The sequence below is a fragment of the Anomaloglossus baeobatrachus genome (assembly GCF_048569485.1).
Source record: "Anomaloglossus baeobatrachus isolate aAnoBae1 chromosome 5 unlocalized genomic scaffold, aAnoBae1.hap1 SUPER_5_unloc_22, whole genome shotgun sequence".
Lineage (NCBI taxonomy): Eukaryota > Metazoa > Chordata > Amphibia > Anura > Aromobatidae > Anomaloglossus > Anomaloglossus baeobatrachus.
Window position 1 is genome coordinate 543,941 of NW_027441798.1, and position 21,642 is coordinate 565,582.

General features: G+C 44.6%; 1 pseudogene; it reads left to right on the forward strand.

Moving 5' to 3' along the window:
• The first annotated feature begins 665 nt into the window (after positions 1 to 665).
• The window catches only part of LOC142259030 (uncharacterized), a 276,422-nt pseudogene continuing 255,445 nt past the window's right edge, over positions 666 to 21,642 (forward strand).

The window sequence follows — 21,642 nt, forward strand, 5'->3', positions numbered from 1 at the left end:
TCAGAGGTTAGGGATAGCCTAAGGTCTCCTAGCATGAGCGACAGTATAGGAGCCCCCTGTCCCTTGTTATCCCGCAGTAACATTGTGATAGTCACTCAGATTATTTACTGTTTGACATTTAAGAGAACTGTTGCTACTGGAGGGATATCTTGGAGACAGGATTGGGCGGTCCGAATTAACGAAGATGTAACTCTTAGATCTCGAAATTGGAAAACAGATTCAGAATACATTTATTTCTAATTTAATTTCTGATGTTATGGCTTAAAAAATGTTCAAAATAATATTAAATAATAATAACATTGTGTTTATTTTTAGCAGATGACTGTATCGGGAGTTCAGATGGACCTGTAATATCTTCAGAAGTTAAAACAGATGATCAAAGTATCACACATGCTACATATGAAGAGCATGCTGTGCCAGATATACCTTCAGTCCTTCCTAGGAAAGATCTATCACCTGTTCTTTTCAAACAAGTCCAAAATTCCAATCATCAAAAAATTCACACTGGGGAGAAGCCATTTTCATGTTCAGTATGTGGGAAATGTTTTATTCAGAAATCAAAACTTGTTAAACATCAGAAAATTCACACAGGGGAGAAGCCATTTTCATGTTCAGTATGTGGGAAATGTTTTATTCAGAAATCAAAACTTGTTAAACATCAGAAAATTCACACAGGGGAGAAGCCATTTTCATGTTCAGTGTGTGGGAAATGTTTTATTCAGAAATTAGTCCTTGTTAGACATCAGAAAATTCACACAGGGGAGAAGCCATTTTCATGTTCAGAGTGTGGGAAGTGTTATATTCAGAGATCACATCTTGTTGCGCATCAAAGAATTCACACAGGGGAGAAGCCATTTTCATGTTCAGAATGTGGGAAATGTTTTATTCAGAAATCACATCTTGCTTTACATCAGAAATATCACACAGGGGAGAAGCCATTTTCGTGTTCAGAATGTCAGAAGTGTTTAATTCGGAAATCAGAACTTGTTTGGCATCAAAGATCTCACACAGGGTAGAAGCCATTTTTATGTTCAGTGTGTGGGAAATGTTTTATTCGGAAATCAGATCTTGTTGAGCATCAGAAAAATCACACAGGGGAGAAGCCATTTTCATGTTCAGTGTGTGGGAAATGTTTTATTCAGAAATTAGTCCTTGTTAGACATCAGAAAATTCACACAGGGGAGAAGCCATTTTCATGTTCAGAGTGTGGGAAGTGTTATATTCAGAGATCACATCTTGTTTCGCATCAGAGAAATCACACAGGGGAGAAGCAGTTTTCATGTTCAGTGTGTGGGAAATGTTTTATTCAGAAATCAAAACTTGTTAGACATCAGAAAATTCACACAGGGGAGAAGCCATTTTCATGTTCAGAATGTGGGAAATGTTTTATTCAGAAATCAAAACTTGTTAGACATCAGAAAATTCACACAGGGGAGAAGCCATTTTCATGTTCAGAATGTGGGAAATGTTTTATTCAGAAATCACATTTTGTTGAGCATCAAAGAATTCACACAGGGGAGAAGCCATTTTCATGTTCAGAGTGTGGGAAATGTTTTATTCAGAAATCACATTTTGTTGAGCATCAAAGAATTCACACAGGGGAGAAGCCATTTTCATGTTCAGAGTGTGGGAAATGTTTTATTCGGAAATCAGATCTTGTTGAGCATCAAAGAATTCACACAGGGGAGAAGCCATTTTCATGTTCAGAGTGTGGGAAGTGTTATATTCAGAGATCACATCTTGTTTCGCATCAGAAAAATCACACAGGGGAGAAGCAGTTTTCATGTTCAGTGTGTGGGAAATGTTTTATTCAGAAATCAGTCCTTGTTAGACATCAGAAAATTCACACTGGGGAGAAACCATTTTCATGTTCAGAATGTGGGAAATGTTTTATTCAGAAATCAAAACTTGTTAGACATCAGAAAATTCACACAGGGGAGAAGCCATTTTCATGTTCAGAGTGTGGGAAATGTTTTATTCAGAAATCACATTTTGTTGAGCATCAAAGAATTCACACAGGGGAGAAGCCATTTTCATGTTCAGAGTGTGGGAAATGTTTTATTCGGAAATCAGATCTTGTTGTGCATCAGAAAAATCACACAGGGGAGAAGCAGTTTTCATGTTCAGTGTGTGGGAAATGTTTTATTCAGAAATCACATCTTGTTACACATCAGAAAAATCACACAGGGGAGAAGCCATTTTCGTGTTCAGAATGTCGGAAGTGTTTTATTCGGAAATTAGAACTTGTTGTGCATCAAAGATCTCACACGGGTATAATATATACAGCAGATAATCAAGGGGTCCTCAAATAAAAAAAAACCACTAAGACAAAATACCCCATAAAATATCTTTATTGCAAAAATTAGCAATCCCACAAACAGGAAGAAATCATAAAACAATAGTACACAAGTGTGTCCCAAAGGGAATAAAGGGAAAGGCACAAAGGTAAACGCCCTAAACAGATTGTTCCATAACATAACCCCTAGGGAGGTTTCTCAGATAAACATTATTATTTCCCGACTATATCCCTGTTAAAAATAGGATTGACGTGAATAATCAGCCCAGTACTTAAAGATTATTCAGAGAAGAAAAATGAGGTAAAATACATGGGTTTATTTAAAATTCAAAAATCATTAAAAATGATACAGTAAAATAATGCCTTGTTAGTGAAAGATTGAGTATTTAAAAAGAGTCCATTGTATCTTACATATAGCTGTGATGTCACGGCAGTGATGCTTCTTAGCAGTCTTCCATCAGTGTCCTTGTGAGAATGGTAGAGCCTTCTATCTCCCATGAGCCGTGGCCAGCTTATATATTGTTTTGCCTTGGATATTACTCACCTACTCGTGGCTAAACACGGTTCTACAGTGAGCTTCAGAACCCAATATACAACTCATTTCCAATCTTGGTTTTGCATGATGCAATTATCGATATTTGAATATGAGCTTTAAGTTGTAATGGATATTTGCACATAGCTTGAAACACTCTCATGGCTTTACTATGGATATTTTAGTTCACCATATGTCCTGGCAGCCTGTAATGTATATGTCTCCTTGTCAAGGTTTCAACTAATTACAGTTCTAGCTAGGAGAAAACAGTCTTGAACTGTCATACTGAATAATTACCAACAGGTGGTCGGCCAGCTTTTTCAAAATCAATTCGTACTCTAAAATTTAACCCTGTACATTCAAACCATAATGGCTTAAATGTAAGATTCATTAAAAATATTCATGAATCCTTATTATTTTACAATCCCCCCTGAAATGAATTTTTGAGGAATCCCTGGAAATCATAATTAATTTTCTCACCATTCGTATCACATTCATTCTTTTGAAGATCCTGGGCCAACACCTTGATTACCAACCAACATGAAGCTTTTTGTCAAAGAGTCATGTGTTTGCGTCTTAGCATTTCTCTTAGGATATTATCTTCTTTCTTCATCTCTATTTTCATATTCTTATATATCTTTTGCACATTGCAATAACTTGATAGATAATGCAAACCAAAACTAATAAAAATATGATTATAATAGGAATAAATAAAATATTCCCTACTGCTGTCTTCACAGAAGGCTGTGACCAAGTTTGTACTGATTTTCAAAAACGTTTCCACCAAGTTTTACCTGACATTGCGTTCCATTCGTGTTCAATATCATCCAGTTTACCTTGTCCATGCTGGAATATAATTTCTGCTTCCTTTAATTGTTTTGTTAATAAATCTAACAATCCCTTGTCCTTCTTTATCTCACTTGTCCACATATCCCAAGGGAAATCATTAATCTGTGATTAATTGAATTGTACTGGGGATACCGTTAAGTTTCTCTTTCCTATAGAAGTGATATTGAAATTTCCTTCCTTCTTTGAAATAGATCTCACATTTCCCTCTATACAATACAATGCCATAGGTAATTCTGACTTATGTACACAAGAAGGGAAGAAAGCAGAAACAGCTTCTGTCACAGACATGACCTGGAAACAAATCTTATTTGGACTTACTAGGGTCACCAGATCATGTATTGTCTGTACAGTCACTATTCTGGCATGACAAGAGGAATGATTATGGAAACATGAATGATAGATCACCTTATCCTGTCCAGGTAAACACATCACCTTAGAAGCAAAATGTAAACATGAAGAGATGTCTAATTGTTCAGTGTTTACTCCATCAAATGCACAATCTGTGTATTGCAATTGATAAAACACTAATTGTGTATTACTGACAAGAACCCCCAAAACTGTTGCAGGAACGATCGTTCCTTCTCTTCCGATCACTGGGATTAGTGATGTTCCTACACAAATGTTTTGTTCACATCATAACCACTTATTTACCCACAAATCTGTGTGATTTAATGCAAAATTATACTCTGCAGGTAAATTCCTCAGTATTTTGTAGGATTGTCCAGCAAACAGGTCCAAAATTTAAAAGTAAAAAAAAAGTTTTTTCTTTATTTCATTGTAAATAAAATTCCATTATGTCAAGTACACAAAGCATAGAGCAGGAGGACGCGTTTCGGATATCACATCCTTATTCTGTCTCCACACAGAACATAATAAAACAAGCCTTTTAAACAGAACACTGAGACTATCACAGAGCAGGTGCATTTATACGGAGACTTGATTACACACAGGTGGATTATATAATTATATTTATTATCTTGACTTGTCCTCCATTCTAGGCCCATAGTAATTCAGATTTTCAGGCGGGTTTCCAAAGATCAACATTCCTCCATAAAAGGAAGAGTGACCATCCTATTATTCGTGACTTTATCTCAGACACAGGTATTAAACCCCTACATAATTACTCTTCAGATATCAACAAATCTCAAGATATGTGGTTCTTCTTCGAACAGCTGAAAAGTTTTATAGTGTCTATGGCTAGGAGGGTAGACATCTATAGGGCACTCACACCCTTTGAGACCCTTTGCCTAGAGAAGGATCCTCCAGGCCATACCATTTCGACCTTGTATGACTTGTTTCTCAGATGCAGAGGTGCGAGGGACGGCTTGCCCGGGTACTTTGGGAAATGAGAGAGAGAGTGGGGGAGGTCATTCTCAGCTGAGGAGCGGACCAAAATCCTTCTCTTTATTGGTAAAATTTCGCTGAATGTGATATCACAGGAGAGGTGCTACAAGATCCTATCTAGGTGGTATAGGTGTCCTGTGAGTATCCATGCTGCCTTTCCATCAGCCTCTGATGTGTGCTGGAGATGCCAAAAGGAGAGGGGAACCCTCACTCATATCTGGTGGTCATGTCCCCCGGTGAGATCATTCTGGGAGAGCATTTTCCAGTTACTCAATAAACTATCCTTGAGGCAGATCCAGCCCACAAAAGAGTTAGCTCTCCTGTCCCTCGGGAATGTTTCTGCTTCAGGGTTTAGGAAAGGTTTATTAAGACATTTTTTAACAGCTGCCATAAACCTAATTCCAAGATATTGGAAGCAAACTAGAATCCCATCACGGGATAAATTCATAGCAGAGTGCAATGAGATCCTCAGGATGGAGACCTTGATAGGTCAGACACTCGGCAACAAGGACAAAGTTGATGCTACGTGGGCCCCGTGGATCATGTTCAGGGACTCACCGGATATGGGTCTATGGATTCACGGGGGGCAGGTATGTAGGTAATTTTCCATTCTCTTATTTCTGTACCTAGAAGGTTAGCCTTGAAAATGTGGTTTTGATGTAGGAGGGCGCGTCCACTGGGGTGGGAACCCTTTGTACCCTTCCCCTTTCATCTTACTTTCCCATGTTTCTGTTGTCTTTACTGTCTCTAAATTCTTCTTCCACCTCCTCTTCTTTATCTCTTTATTTTTCAACTTGTTCTTCCTATTTCACACACATACGAATTGTACTTGTTATTTTTGGTCGCCAGTGGCGCAGGTGTAGTCAAAAAACTGTTATGTTTTTAGCAGCTAGCTTGGGATATATACCCTCAACCTGCGCGCTGTGCAATTGTTTGATTATCTTTTTCTATTCTAATAATCTTTGATTTGAACAAAAAGTGATCACTTTTGCAAGAAAACTAATAAAAAACAAAAAAAATAAAAACAAAAAAAAAAATGATATTTATCATCATCCGTCATTTAGGAAAACATTGGATCATTCAGAGATCCTCAATGAACTTCTGGAGTGAGTTTGCTGCATTGAAAGTAAAGGTGATGAATAATATTGCACACCCCACTTTTCAATTTTTTAAAAAAGTTAAAAGTAAGCAATACATTTTGTTCACCTTTGCAATTGTGTCCAACTTGTTGTTGATTCTTCACTATAAAATGTAAATTTTTATCTTTATGTTTGAAGCCTGAAATGTGGGAAAAGGTTGAAAAAAATCAAGGGGGCCGAATACTTTCTCAAGTTCACTGTATTTCAGCAATTAAGGCTGCTTTCACACTACTTTTTTTAACATCCGTCATGAACGTTTTTTTAACGCAAAAACGGATCCAGTGCAAATGCGTTTTCATTTCAATGCATTTGCAATGGACTCGCATCAACATGCGTTCACCTGCGTTTGCGTGCGTTATGGTGAGGATAAAGCGAGTTGCAGTTTTTAACATCTTTCAAAAACGCTACTTGTAGCGTTTTTGAGCTGCGTCTAAATACTGCAAATTGCTGGATCCTGACTAAATAGCATGCAAACGCATGTGAACGCTGGCATTCTGATAGACAGGATCCTGCTTGCTCTACTGAGCATGCCCAGAAACCAGCCTCGGGTGATCAGTCTCTCTCTCCCCGTCCCTCTCTGTCTCTCTCCGCCTCCCTTTCGCCCCCTCCCTTTCGCCCCCTCCCTCTCTGTCTCTCCCTCTCCCTCTCCTCTCTCTCCCTCTCCTCTCTCTCCCTCTCCTCTCTCTCCCTCTCCTCTCTCTCCCTCTCCCCCGCCTTAGAGCTTCGGACACTCGTAACCAAGATAAATATCGGGTAACCAAGGAAAGCGCTTCTCTTAGTTACCCGATGTTTCCGTTGGTTACGTGTGCAGGGAGCAGGCTCCTAGCACCTGCGGATGCTCGTAACCAACGTAAATATCGGGTATCCAAGCAAGTTACCCGATGTTTACCTTGGTTACGAGCCTCTGCAGCTGTTAGAAGCCGGCTCCCAGTATATCACGTTCAGTTCCACTGACTCCCGATCACATGACTCCAATGCCCGCCCATAAACTTAAAGTGACAGGATCCTGCAAAATAACACATGTGTTTGCATGCATTTTTTTGCTGTAAAAGCAGGATCCGCTTTTACAGCAAAAAAAGTTCATGACGCATGTTAAAAAAAACGTAGTGTGAAAGCAGCCTAAGCAACCCATGGTTCTAGAACAGGTTTGCTTCGATTCAGCATTCTTTTCTAGTATGGCACTGCCTTTACTTCATATAGCAAAATTCTGGTGATTGGTTCTCCTTTACGATTCCATTCTCAAAGGCTTTTGTTATGAGGACAGCATATTTTGTTTGAAATGTAGAAAAATGATCCATAGTTGTAAGCCCTTAGTGTATGGGGTTGGAGGGAATATTCTGAGCTTCCTTATAGTCATCTCTGTTTTGGATGACTATTCCATCCCCCTTGTCGGCTGATAGTTAGTATATCTGAATCATTGCATAATGATTTTGGGGCAACCTTTTCTTTTTCATTTAGGTTATTTTGGGCAGCTAGAAGTGTAAAATTTCTGATTTTATTGAACTCTTCAAGCACCAAGTAGAGGAAAGTGTTAAAAAAATGACCTTAGCTTTCAAGGGGATAAAAGCTTGATTTTGGAAAAACATCAATATGTAGTGTTGTATCATATAGAAATTATAAAATTCATAAAGACCCAACAACACCCCTATGAAGCTGACCCCCTCCATTGGAAATAGGTAACTAAAGAGAATCCTCTAGCAGATGTGAGGCCAATCTCAGCTTAAATGCATAAGAATGCAGAAAAGGACAGATTTATGACCGGTAGAGAGAAGAGCAGCAGTTAAACAGAAAAATAGCAGAGAAATTCAAATCCTTTGTTTCCCCTTATAGAAAGTATAAATTGCATTGATATAATAGATACAGTAGGAAAGTCACATTTTTGAATTTGTGCTAAAGTGGAGAAAGCAAAGCATTGTTCTGCATCATTGGGTGACTGCTGGGCTTTTGCCAAATGGATATCTGCCAGAAAAAGGAAAATATCTATGCAATGTCTCCTATGTACAGATAAAATTGTGATAAGAAAGATGACTGTAATATCTTCCATCTGGGACCTCCAGGGGCGAAGTTATCGAAGGTTTGGGAATCTCATAATTTTTCTAAGACTTAAGGGCGCTTTACACGCAACGACATCGCTAACGAGATGTCGTTGGGGTCACGGAATTCGTGACGCACATCCGGCCTCGTCAGGGACATCGTTGCATGTGAAACGCAGGAACGACCGTTAACGATCAAAATTACCTACCTAATTGTTGATCGTTGACGCGTTGCTCCTTTCCCGAATATCGTTGCTGTTGCAGGATGCAGGTTGTTCATCGTTCCTGCGGCAGCACACATCACTATGTGTGACACCGCAGGAACGAGAAACATCACTGTACCTGCGGCCACCCGCAATGAAGAAGGAAGGAGGTGGGCGGGATGTTCGGCTCGCTCATCTCCGCCCCTCCGCTTCTATTGGGCGGCCACTTAGTGACGTCGCTGTGATGCCGAACGAACCGGCCCCTTAGAAAAAAGGTGGTTTGCTGGCCACAGCGACGTCGCTAGGCAGGTAAGTATGTGTGATGGGGCTTAGCGATATTGTGCGCCACGGGCAGCGATTTGCCAGTGACGCACAACTGATGGGGGTGAGTGCTTTCACCAGCGATATCGCTACCGATATCGCTGCGTGTAAAGCCCCTTTTAGGGTCCCGTCACACGTAGCGACGCGCCAATGATCCCACCAGCAGTCCGACCTGGCAGGGATCGTTGGTGCGTCGCTACATGGTCGATGGTGAGCTGTCAATCAGGCAGATCTCACCAGCGACCAGCCACCAGTGACTCGTGTAATGATGCTGCGCTTGGTAACCAGGGTAAATATCGGTTAACTAAGCAAAGCGCTTTGCTTGGTTACCTGATATTTACCCTGGTTACCAGCGTACACCGCTTACAGGCTGCCAGCGCTGACTCCCTGTATACATAGCTAGGGTACACATTGGGTTACTAAGCAAAGCGCTTTGCTTAGTTATCCGATATTTACCCTGGTTATCAGGGTATGCTGCTTACACAGAGTCGGTGCTCGTTAGTCTCCCGCAGTCAAACACACCGATACGTGCTGCCCTGCGGGAGCCCGACGACCAAAAAATGAACCACAACAGTATGTAACGATCAGCGATTTCACAGCAGGGGCCAGGTCGCTGCTTAGTGTCACACACAGCGTGTTCGCTGATGAGGTCACTGGTAGAGATGAGCGAACCGGTCCCGGTTCGGCTCGAGGTCGGTTCGCCGAACGGAGGTCCCGTTCGAGTTCGGTTCGTCGAACGTTCGACGAACCGAACTCGAACGCATAGGAAACAATGGCAGGCAATCACAAACACAGAAAAACACCTAGAAAACACCCTCAAAGGTGTCCAAAAGGTGACAAACAACTCACAACACAACACAAACACATGGGAAAGTGACAAGGACCTATACTCATGCGAAAGCAAAAGAGCAGGACAAGGAAAAAGTGGAGGACACACAGATATAGGCATGGCACGCCCTTCTAAAATCATGTAAAACACCGCAAGGTGACTCCAAGCGGAGTCTCCCTTTTTTCCAAAAATTGGGCCCCACACACACCCACCCCTTCAGTGGCAGCAGTTGTGCCCCAGTTGTACACTTCACAGCTAGATTTGCATCAAGCACATTCAAAAATACGCCATACTTAACCGTCCCCAGGATGACACCGGGGTAGGTAGCAAAGTCTTTCCTGATCTCAGCGCTGTGCATCTTTGATCATTTTTAAAAACAATGTAAGCAAGGGTTACTCCAAGCGGAGTCTCCCTTTTTTCCAAAAATTGGGCCACACACACACCCACCCCTTCAGTGGCAGCACTTGTGCCCCAGTTGTACACTTCACAGCTAGATTTGCATCAAGCACATTCAAAAATACGCCATTCTTATCCGTCCCCAGGATGACACTGGGGTAGGTAGCAAAGTCTTTCCTGATCCCAGCTCTGTTCATCTTGGCTTCTTTTAAAAACACATCAAGCAAGGGTTACTCCAAGCGGAGTCTCCCTTTTTTCCAAAAATTGGGCCCCACACACACCCACCCCTTCAGTGGCAGCAGTTGTGCCCCAGTTGTACACTTCACAGCTAGATTTGCATCAAGCACATTCAAAAATACGCCATTCTTATCCGTCCCCAGGATGACACCGGGGTAGGTAGCAAAGTCTTTCCTGATCCCAGCTCTGTTCATCTTGGCTTCTTTTAAAAACACATCAAGCAAGGGTTACTCCAAGCGGAGTCTCCCTTTTTTCCAAAAATTGGGCCCCACACACACCCACCCCTTCAGTGGCAGCAGTTGTGCCCAGTTGTACACTTCACAGCTACATTTGCATCAAGCACATTCAAAAATACACCATTCTTATCCGTCCCCAGGATGACACCGGGGTAGGTAGCAAAGTCTTTCCTGATCCCAGCTCTGTTCATCTTGGCTTCTTTTAAAAACACATCAAGCAAGAATTACTCCAAGCGGAGTCTCCCTTTTTTCCAAAAATTGGGCCAGACACACACCCACCCCTTCAGTGGCAGCACTTGTGCCCCAGTTGTACACTTCACAGCTAGATTTGCATCAAGCACATTCAAAAATACGCCATTCTTATCCGTCCCCAGGATGACACCGGGGTAGGTAGCAAAGTCTTTCCTGATCCCAGCTCTGTTCATCTTGGCTTCTTTTAAAAACACATCAAGCAAGGGTTACTCCAAGCAGAGTCTCCCTTTTTTCCAAAAATTGGGCCCCACACACACCCACCCCTTCAGTGGCAGCAGTTGTGCCCCAGTTGTACACTTCACAGCTAGATTTGCATCAAGCACATTCAAAAATACGCCATTCTTATCCGTCCCCAGGATGACACCGGGGTAGGTAGCAAAGTCTTTCCTGATCCCAGCTCTGTTCATCTTGGCTTCTTTTAAAAACACATCAAGCAAGGGTTACTCCAAGCGGAGTCTCCCTTTTTTCCAAAAATTGGGCCCCACACACACCCACCCCTTCAGTGGCAGCAGTTGTGCCCCAGTTGTACACTTCACAGCTAGATTTGCATCAAGCACATTCAAAAATACGCCATTCTTATCCGTCCCCAGGATGACACCGGGGTAGGTAGCAAAGTCTTTCCTGATCCCAGCTCTGTTCATCTTGGCTTCTTTTAAAAACACATCAAGCAAGGGTTACTCCAAGCGGAGTCTCCCTTTTTTCCAAAAATTGGGCCCCACACACACCCACCCCTTCAGTGGCAGCAGTTGTGCCCCAGTTGTACACTTCACAGCTAGATTTGCATCAAGCACATTCAAAAATACGCCATTCTTATCCGTCCCCAGGATGACACTGGGGTAGGTAGCAAAGTCTTTCCTGATCCCAGCTCTGTTCATCTTGGCTTCTTTTAAAAACACATCAAGCAAGGGTTACTCCAAGCGGAGTCTCCCTTTTTTCCAAAAATTGGGCCAGACACACACCCACCCCTTCAGTGGCAGCACTTGTGCCCCAGTTGTACACTTCACAGCTAGATTTGCATCAAGCACATTCAAAAATACGCCATTCTTATCCGTCCCCAGGATGACACCGGGGTAGGTAGCAAAGTCTTTCCTGATCCCAGCTCTGTTCATCTTGGCTTCTTTTAAAAACACATCAAGCAAGGGTTACTCCAAGCGGAGTCTCCCTTTTTTCCAAAAATTGGGCCCCACACACACCCACCCCTTCAGTGGCAGCAGTTGTGCCCCAGTTGAACACTTCACAGCTAGATTTGCATCAAGCACATTCAAAAATACGCCATTCTTATCCGTCCCCAGGATGACACCGGGGTAGGTAGCAAAGTCTTTCCTGATCCCAGCTCTGTTCATCTTGGCTTCTTTTAAAAACACATCAAGCAAGGGTTACTCCAAGCGGAGTCTCCCTTTTTTCCAAAAATTGGGCCCCACACACACCCACCCCTTCAGTGGCAGCAGTTGTGCCCCAGTTGTACACTTCACAGCTAGATTTGCATCAAGCACATTCAAAAATACGCCATTCTTATCCGTCCCCAGGATGACACCGGGGTAGGTAGCAAAATCTTTCCTGATCCCAGCTCTGTTCATCTTGGCTTCTTTTAAAAACACATCAAGCAAGGGTTACTCCAAGCGGAGTCTCCCTTTTTTCCAAAAATTGGGCCAGACACACACCCACCCCTTCAGTGGCAGCAGTTGTGCCCCAGTTGTACACTTCACAGCTAGATTTGCATCAAGCACATTCAAAAATACGCCATTCTTATCCGTCCCCAGGATGACACCGGGGTAGGTAGCAAAGTCTTTCCTGATCCCAGCTCTGTTCATCTTGGCTTCTTTTAAAAACACATCAAGCAAGGGTTACTCCAAGCGGAGTCTCCCTTTTTTCCAAAAATTGGGCCAGACACACACCCACCCCTTCAGTGGCAGCACTTGTGCCCCAGTTGTACACTTCACAGCTAGATTTGCATCAAGCACATTCAAAAATACGCCATTCTTATCCGTCCCCAGGATGACACCGGGGTAGGTAGCAAAGTCTTTCCTGATCCCAGCTCTGTTCATCTTGGCTTCTTTTAAAAACACATCAAGCAAGGGTTACTCCAAGCGGAGTCTCCCTTTTTTCCAAAAATTGGGCCCCACACACACCCACCCCTTCAGTGGCAGCAGTTGTGCCCCAGTTGAACACTTCACAGCTAGATTTGCATCAAGCACATTCAAAAATATGCCATTCTTATCCGTCCCCAGGATGACACCGGGGTAGGTAGCAAAATCTTTCCTGATCCCAGCTCTGTTCATCTTGGCTTCTTTTAAAAACACATCAAGCAAGGGTTACTCCAAGCGGAGTCTCCCTTTTTTCCAAAAATTGGGCCAGACACACACCCACCCCTTCAGTGGCAGCACTTGTGCCCCAGTTGTACACTTCACAGCTAGATTTGCATCAAGCACATTCAAAAATACGCCATTCTTATCCATCCCCAGGATGACACCGGGGTAGGTAGCAAAGTCTTTCCTGATCCCAGCTCTGTTCATCTTGGCTTCTTTTAAAAACACGTCAAGCAAGGGTTACTCCAAGCGGAGTCTCCCTTTTTTCCAAAAATTGGGCCCCACACACACCCACCCCTTCAGTGGCAGCAGTTGTGCCCCAGTTGTACACTTCACAGCTAGATTTGCATCAAGCACATTCAAAAATACGCCATTCTTATCCGTCCCCAGGATGACACCGGGGTAGGTAGCAAAGTCTTTCCTGATCCCAGCTCTCTTCATCTTGGCTTCTTTTAAAAACACATCAAGCAAGGATTACTCCAAGCGGAGTCTCCCTTTTTTCCAAAAATTGGGCCCCACACACACCCACCCCTTCAGTGGCAGCAGTTGTGCCCCAGTTGTACACTTCACAGCTAGATTTGCATCAAGCACATTCAAAACTACGCCATTCTTATCCGTCCCCAGGATGACACCGGGGTAGGTAGCAAAGTCTTTCCTGATCCCAGCTCTGTTCATCTTGGCTTCTTTTAAAAACACATCAAGCAAGGGTTACTCCAAGCGGAGTCTCCCTTTTTTCCAAAAATTGGGCCCCACACACACCCACCCCTTCAGTGGCAGCACTTGTGCCCCAGTTGTACACTTCACAGCTAGATTTGCATCAAGCACATTCAAAAATACGCCATTCTTATCCGTCCCCAGGATGACACCGGGGTAGGTAGCAAAGTCTTTCCTGATCCCAGCTCTGTTCATCTTGGCTTCTTTTAAAAACACATCAAGCAAGGGTTACTCCAAGCGGAGTCTCCCTTTTTTCCAAAAATTGGGCCCCACACACACCCACCCCTTCAGTGGAAGCAGTTGTGCCCCAGTTGTACACTTCACAGCTAGATTTGCATCAAGCACATTCAAAAATACGCCATTCTTATCCGTCCCCAGGATGACACCGGGGTAGGTAGCAAAGTCTTTCCTGATCCCAGCTCTGTTCATCTTGGCTTCTTTTAAAAACACATCAAGCAAGGGTTACTCCAAGCGGAGTCTCCCTTTTTTCCAAAAATTGGGCCAGACACACACCCACCCCTTCAGTGGCAGCACTTGTGCCCCAGTTGTACACTTCACAGCTAGATTTGCATCAAGCACATTCAAAAATACGCCATTCTTATCCGTCCCCAGGATGACACCGGGGTAGGTAGCAAAGTCTTTCCTGATCCCAGCTCTGTTCATCTTGGCTTCTTTTAAAAACACATCAAGCAAGGTTACTCCAAGCGGAGTCTCCCTTTTTTCCAAAAATTGGGCCCCACACACACCCACCCCTTCAGTGGCAGCAGTTGTGCCCCAGTTGTACACTTCACAGCTAGATTTGCATCAAGCACATTCAAAAATACGCCATTCTTATCCGTCCCCAGGATGACACCGGGGTAGGTAGCAAAGTCTTTCCTGATCCCAGCTCTGTTCATCTTGGCTTCTTTTAAAAACACATCAAGCAAGGGTTACTCCAAGCGGAGTCTCCCTTTTTTCCAAAAATTGGGCCCCACACACACCCACCCCTTCAGTGGCAGCAGTTGTGCCCCAGTTGAACACTTCACAGCTAGATTTGCATCAAGCACATTCAAAAATACGCCATTCTTATCCGTCCCCAGGATGACACCGGGGTAGGTAGCAAAGTCTTTCCTGATCCCAGCTCTGTTCATCTTGGCTTCTTTTAAAAACACATCAAGCAAGGGTTACTCCAAGCGGAGTCTCCCTTTTTTCCAAAAATTGGGCCCCACACACACCCACCCCTTCAGTGGCAGCAGTTGTGCCCCAGTTGTACACTTCACAGCTAGATTTGCATCAAGCGCATTCAAAAATACGCCATTCTTATCCGTCCCCAGGATGACACCAGGGTAGGTAGCAAAATCTTTCCTGATCCCAGCTCTGTTCATCTTGGCTTCTTTTAAAAACACATCAAGCAAGGGTTACTCCAAGCGGAGTCTCCCTTTTTTCCAAAAATTGGGCCAGACACACACCCACCCCTTCAGTGGCAGCACTTGTGCCCCAGTTGTACACTTCACAGCTAGATTTGCATCAAGCACATTCAAAAATACGCCATTCTTATCCGTCCCCAGGATGACACCGGGGTAGGTAGCAAAGTCTTTCCTGATCCCAGCTCTGTTCATCTTGGCTTCTTTTAAAAACACATCAAGCAAGGGTTACTCCAAGCGGAGTCTCCCTTTTTTCCAAAAATTGGGCCCCACACACACCCACCCCTTCAGTGGCAGCAGTTGTGCCCCAGTTGTACACTTCACAGCTAGATTTGCATCAAGCACATTCAAAAATACGCCATTCTTATCCGTCCCCAGGATGACACCGGGGTAGGTAGCAAAATCTTTCCTGATCCCAGCTCTGTTCATCTTGGCTTCTTTTAAAAACACATCAAGCAAGGGTTACTCCAAGCGGAGTCTCCCTTTTTTCCAAAAATTGGGCCAGACACACACCCACCCCTTCAGTGGCAGCACTTGTGCCCCAGTTGTACACTTCACAGCTAGATTTGCATCAAGCACATTCAAAAATACGCCATTCTTATCCGTCCCCAGGATGACACCGGGGTAGGTAGCAAAGTCTTTCCTGATCCCAGCTCTGTTCATCTTGGCTTCTTTTAAAAACACATCAAGCAAGGGTTACTCCAAGCGGAGTCTCCCTTTTTTCCAAAAATTGGGCCCCACACACACCCACCCCTTCAGTGGCAGCAGTTGTGCCCCAGTTGTACACTTCACAGCTAGATTTGCATCAAGCACATTCAAAAATACGCCATTCTTATCCGTCCCCAGGATGACACCGGGGTAGGTAGCAAAATCTTTCCTGATCCCAGCTCTGTTCATCTTGGCTTCTTTTAAAAACACATCAAGCAAGGGTTACTCCAAGCGGAGTCTCCCTTTTTTCCAAAAATTGGGCCAGACACACACCCACCCCTTCAGTGGCAGCACTTGTGCCCCAGTTGTACACTTCACAGCTAGATTTGCATCAAGCACATTCAAAAATACGCCATTCTTATCCGTCCCCAGGATGACACCGGGGTAGGTAGCAAAGTCTTTCCTGATCCCAGCTCTGTTCATCTTGGCTTCTTTTAAAAACACATCAAGCAAGGGTTACTCCAAGCGGAGTCTCCCTTTTTTCCAAAAATTGGGCCCCACACACACCCACCCCTTCAGTGGCAGCACTTGTGCCCCAGTTGTACACTTCACAGCTAGATTTGCATCAAGCACATTCAAAAATACGCCATTCTTATCCGTCCCCAGGATGACACCGGGGTAGGTAGCAAAGTCTTTCCTGATCCCAGCTCTGTTCATCTTGGCTTCTTTTAAAAACACATCAAGCAAGGGTTACTCCAAGCGGAGTCTCCCTTTTTTCCAAAAATTGGGCCCCACACACACCCACCCCTTCAGTGGCAGCAGTTGTGCCCCAGTTGTACACTTCACAGCTAGATTTGCATCAAGCACATTCAAAAATACGCCATTCTTATCCGTCCCCAGGATGACACCGGGGTAGGTAGCAAAGTCTTTCCTGATCCCAGCTCTGTTCATCTTGGCTTCTTTTAAAAACACATCAAGCAAGGGTTACTCCAAGCGGAGTCTCCCTTTTTTCCAAAAATTGGGCCAGACACACACCCACCCCTTCAGTGGCAGCACTTGTGCCCCAGTTGTACACTTCACAGCTAGATTTGCATCAAGCACATTCAAAAATACGCCATTCTTATCCGTCCCCAGGATGACACCGGGGTAGGTAGCAAAGTCTTTCCTGATCCCAGCTCTGTTCATCTTGGCTTCTTTTAAAAACACATCAAGCAAGGTTACTCCAAGCGGAGTCTCCCTTTTTTCCAAAAATTGGGCCCCACACACACCCACCCCTTCAGTGGCAGCAGTTGTGCCCCAGTTGTACACTTCACAGCTAGATATGCATCAAGCACATTCAAAAATACGCCATTCTTATCCGTCCCCAGGATGACACCGGGGTAGGTAGCAAAGTCTTTCCTGATCCCAGCTCTGTTCATCTTGGCTTCTTTTAAAAACACATCAAGCAAGGGTTACTCCAAGCGGAGTCTCCCTTTTTTCCAAAAATTGGGCCCCACACACACCCACCCCTTCAGTGGCAGCAGTTGTGCCCCAGTTGAACACTTCACAGCTAGATTTGCATCAAGCACATTCAAAAATACGCCATTCTTATCCGTCCCCAGGATGACACCAGGGTAGGTAGCAAAGTCTTTCCTGATCCCAGCTCTGTTCATCTTGGCTTCTTTTAAAAACACATCAAGCAAGGGTTACTCCAAGCGGAGTCTCCCTTTTTTCCAAAAATTGGGCCCCACACACACCCACCCTTTCAGTGGCAGCAGTTGTGCCCCAGTTGTACACTTCACAGCTAGATTTGCATCAAGCGCATTCAAAAATACGCCATTCTTATCCGTCCCCAGGATGACACCAGGGTAGGTAGCAAAATCTTTCCTGATCCCAGCTCTGTTCATCTTGGCTTCTTTTAAAAACACATCAAGCAAGGGTTACTCCAAGCGGAGTCTCCCTTTTTTCCAAAAATTGGGCCAGACACACACCCACCCCTTCAGTGGCAGCACTTGTGCCCCAGTTGTACACTTCACAGCTAGATTTGCATCAAGCACATTCAAAAATACGCCATTCTTATCCGTCCCCAGGATGACACCGGGGTAGGTAGCAAAGTCTTTCCTGATCCCAGCTCTGTTCATCTTGGCTTCTTTTAAAAACACATCAAGCAAGGGTTACTCCAAGCGGAGTCTCCCTTTTTTCCAAAAATTGGGCCCCACACACACCCACCCCTTCAGTGGCAGCAGTTGTGCCCCAGTTGTACACTTCACAGCTAGATTTGCATCAAGCACATTCAAAAATACGCCATTCTTATCCGTCCCCAGGATGACACCGGGGTAGGTAGCAAAATCTTTCCTGATCCCAGCTCTGTTCATCTTGGCTTCTTTTAAAAACACATCAAGCAAGGGTTACTCCAAGCGGAGTCTCCCTTTTTTCGAAAAATTGGGCCAGACACACACCCACCCCTTCAGTGGCAGCAGTTGTGCCCCAGTTGTACACTTCACAGCTAGATTTGCATCAAGCACATTCAAAAATACGCCATTCTTATCCGTCCCCAGGATGACACCGGGGTAGGTAGCAAAGTCTTTCCTGATCCCAGCTCTGTTCATCTTGGCTTCTTTTAAAAACACATCAAGCAAGGGTTACTCCAAGCGGAGTCTCCCTTTTTTCCAAACATTGGGCCCCACACACACCCACCCCTTCAGTGGCAGCAGTTGTGCCCCAGTTGTACACTTCACAGCTAGATTTGCATCAAGCACATTCAAAAATACGCCATTCTTATCCGTCCCCAGGATGACACCGGGGTAGGTAGCAAAGTCTTTCCTGATCCCAGCTCTGTTCATCTTGGCTTCTTTTAAAAACACATCAAGCAAGGGTTACTCCAAGCGGAGTCTCCCTTTTTTCCAAAAATTGGGCCAGACACACACCCACCCCTTCAGTGGCAGCACTTGTGCCCCAGTTGTACACTTCACAGCTAGATTTGCATCAAGCACATTCAAAAATACGCCATTCTTATCCGTCCCCAGGATGACACCGGGGTAGGTAGCAAAGTCTTTCCTGATCCCAGCTCTGTTCATCTTGGCTTCTTTTAAAAACACATCAAGCAAGGGTTACTCCAAGCGGAGTCTCCCTTTTTTCCAAAAATTGGGCCCCACACACACCCACCCCTTCAGTGGCAGCAGTTGTGCCCCAGTTGAACACTTCACAGCTAGATTTGCATCAAGCACATTCAAAAATACGCCATTCTTATCCGTCCCCAGGATGACACTGGGGTAGGTAGCAAAGTCTTTCCTGATCCCAGCTCTGTTCATCTTGGCTTCTTTTAAAAACACATCAAGCAAGGGTTACTCCAAGCGGAGTCTCCCTTTTTTCCAAAAATTGGGCCCCACACACACCCACCCCTTCAGTGGCAGCAGTTGTGCCCCAGTTGTACACTTCACAGCTAGATTTGCATCAAGCACATTCAAAAATACGCCATTCTTATCCGTCCCCAGGATGACACCGGGGTAGGTAGCAAAATCTTTCCTGATCCCAGCTCTGTTCATCTTGGCTTCTTTTAAAAACACATCAAGCAAGGGTTACTCCAAGCGGAGTCTCCCTTTTTTCCAAAAATTGGGCCAGACACACACCCACCCCTTCAGTGGCAGCACTTGTGCCCCAGTTGTACACTTCACAGCTAGATTTGCATCAAGCACATTCAAAAATACGCCATTCTTATCCGTCCCCAGGATGACACCGGGGTAGGTAGCAAAGTCTTTCCTGATCCCAGCTCTGTTCATCTTGGCTTCTTTTAAAAACACATCAAGCAAGGGTTACTCCAAGCGGAGTCTCCCTTTTTTCCAAAAATTGGGCCCCACACACACCCACCCCTTCAGTGGCAGCAGTTGTGCCCCAGTTGTACACTTCACAGCTAGATTTGCATCAAGCACATTCAAAAATACGCCATTCTTATCCGTCCCCAGGATGACACCGGGGTAGGTAGCAAAGTCTTTCCTGATCCCAGCTCTGTTCATCTTGGCTTCTTTTAAAAACACATCAAGCAAGGGTTACTCCAAGCGGAGTCTCCCTTTTTTCCAAAAATTGGGCCAGACACACACCCACCCCTTCAGCGGCAGCACTTGTGCCCCAGTTGTACACTTCACAGCTAGATTTGCATCAAGCACATTCAAAAATACGCCATTCTTATCCGTCCCCAGGATGACACCGGGGTAGGTAGCAAAGTCTTTCCTGATCCCAGCTCTGTTCATCTTGGCTTCTTTTAAAAACACATCAAGCAAGGGTTACTCCAAGCGGAGTCTCCCTTTTTTCCAAAAATTGGGCCAGACACACACCCACCCCTTCAGTGGCAGCACTTGTGCCCCAGTTGTACACTTCACAGCTAGATTTGCATCAAGCACATTCAAAAATACGCCATTCTTATCCGTCCCCAGGATGACACCGGGGTAGGTAGCAAAGTCTTTCCTGATCCCAGCTCTGTTCATCTTGGCTTCTTTTAAAAACACATCAAGCAAGGGTTACTCCAAGCGGAGTCTCCCTTTTTTCCAAAAATTGGGCCCCACACACACCCACCCCTTCAGTGGCAGCACTTGTACCCCAGTTGTACACTTCACAGCTAGATTTGCATCAAGCACATTCAAAAATACGCCATTCTTATCCGTCCCCAGGATGACACCGGGGTAGGTAGCAAAGTCTTTCCTGATCCCAGCTCTGTTCATCTTGGCTTCTTTTAAAAACACATCAAGCAAGGGTTACTCCAAGCGGAGTCTCCCTTTTTTCCAAAAATTGGGCCCCACACACACCCACCCCTTCAGTGGCAGCAGTTGTGCCCCAGTTGTACACTTCACAGCTAGATTTGCATCAAGCACATTCAAAAATACGCCATTCTTATCCGTCCCCAGGATGACACCGGGGTAGGTAGCAAAGTCTTTCCTGATCCCAGCTCTGTTCATCTTGGCTTCTTTTAAAAACACATCAAGCAAGGGTTACTCCAAGCGGAGTCTCCCTTTTTTCCAAAAATTGGGCCCCACACACACCCACCCCTTCAGTGGCAGCAGTTGTGCCCCAGTTGTACACTTCACAGCTAGATTTGCATCAAGCACATTCAAAAATACGCCATTCTTATCCGTCCCCAGGATGACACCGGGGTAGGTAGCAAAGTCTTTCCTGATCCCAGCTCTGTTCATCTTGGCTTCTTTAAAAACACAGCAAGCAAGGGTTACTCCAAGCGGAGTCTCCCTTTTTTCCAAAAATTGGGCCACACAGACACCCCATCAGTGGCAGCACTTGTGCCCTAGTTGCAAACAGGATGTTTTGATTTGCATCAAGCACATTCCAAATCCACAAGCATTTACTCTCCCCAGGATGACACAGGGGTAGTAAATTCCTTCTGGATCCATGACTTGTTCATTTTGATGAACGTCAGTCTGTCCACATTGTCACTGGACAGACGCGTGCGCTTATCTGTCAGCACACACCCAGCAGCACTGAAGACACGTTCAGAGACAACGCTGGCAGCTGGACACGACAAAATCTCCAAGGCGTAACTGGAGAGCTCTGGCCATTTTTCTAGATTTGAAGCCCAAAAGGAGCAAGGCTCCATTTGCAAAGTCATGGCATCGATGTTCATTTGGAGATACTCCTGTATCATCCTCTCCAGCCGTTGACTATGTGTCAGACTTGTTGTCTCTGGTGGCCTTGCAAAAGAGGGTCTAAAAAAATTATGAAAAGATTCCATAAAATTGCTGTTACCAGCACCAGATACGGTCCTACTGGTACGGGTAGACTGTTGAAGATGACGAGACCGTCCCATGTTTGTCAAGTTACAACTGGGAGATTCCCTCCCTGCACCTGCACGGTTGTTTGGTGGAAAAGCCGAGCTAAGATCGAGTAACAGCTTCTGCTGATACTCCTGCATACGTGCGTCCC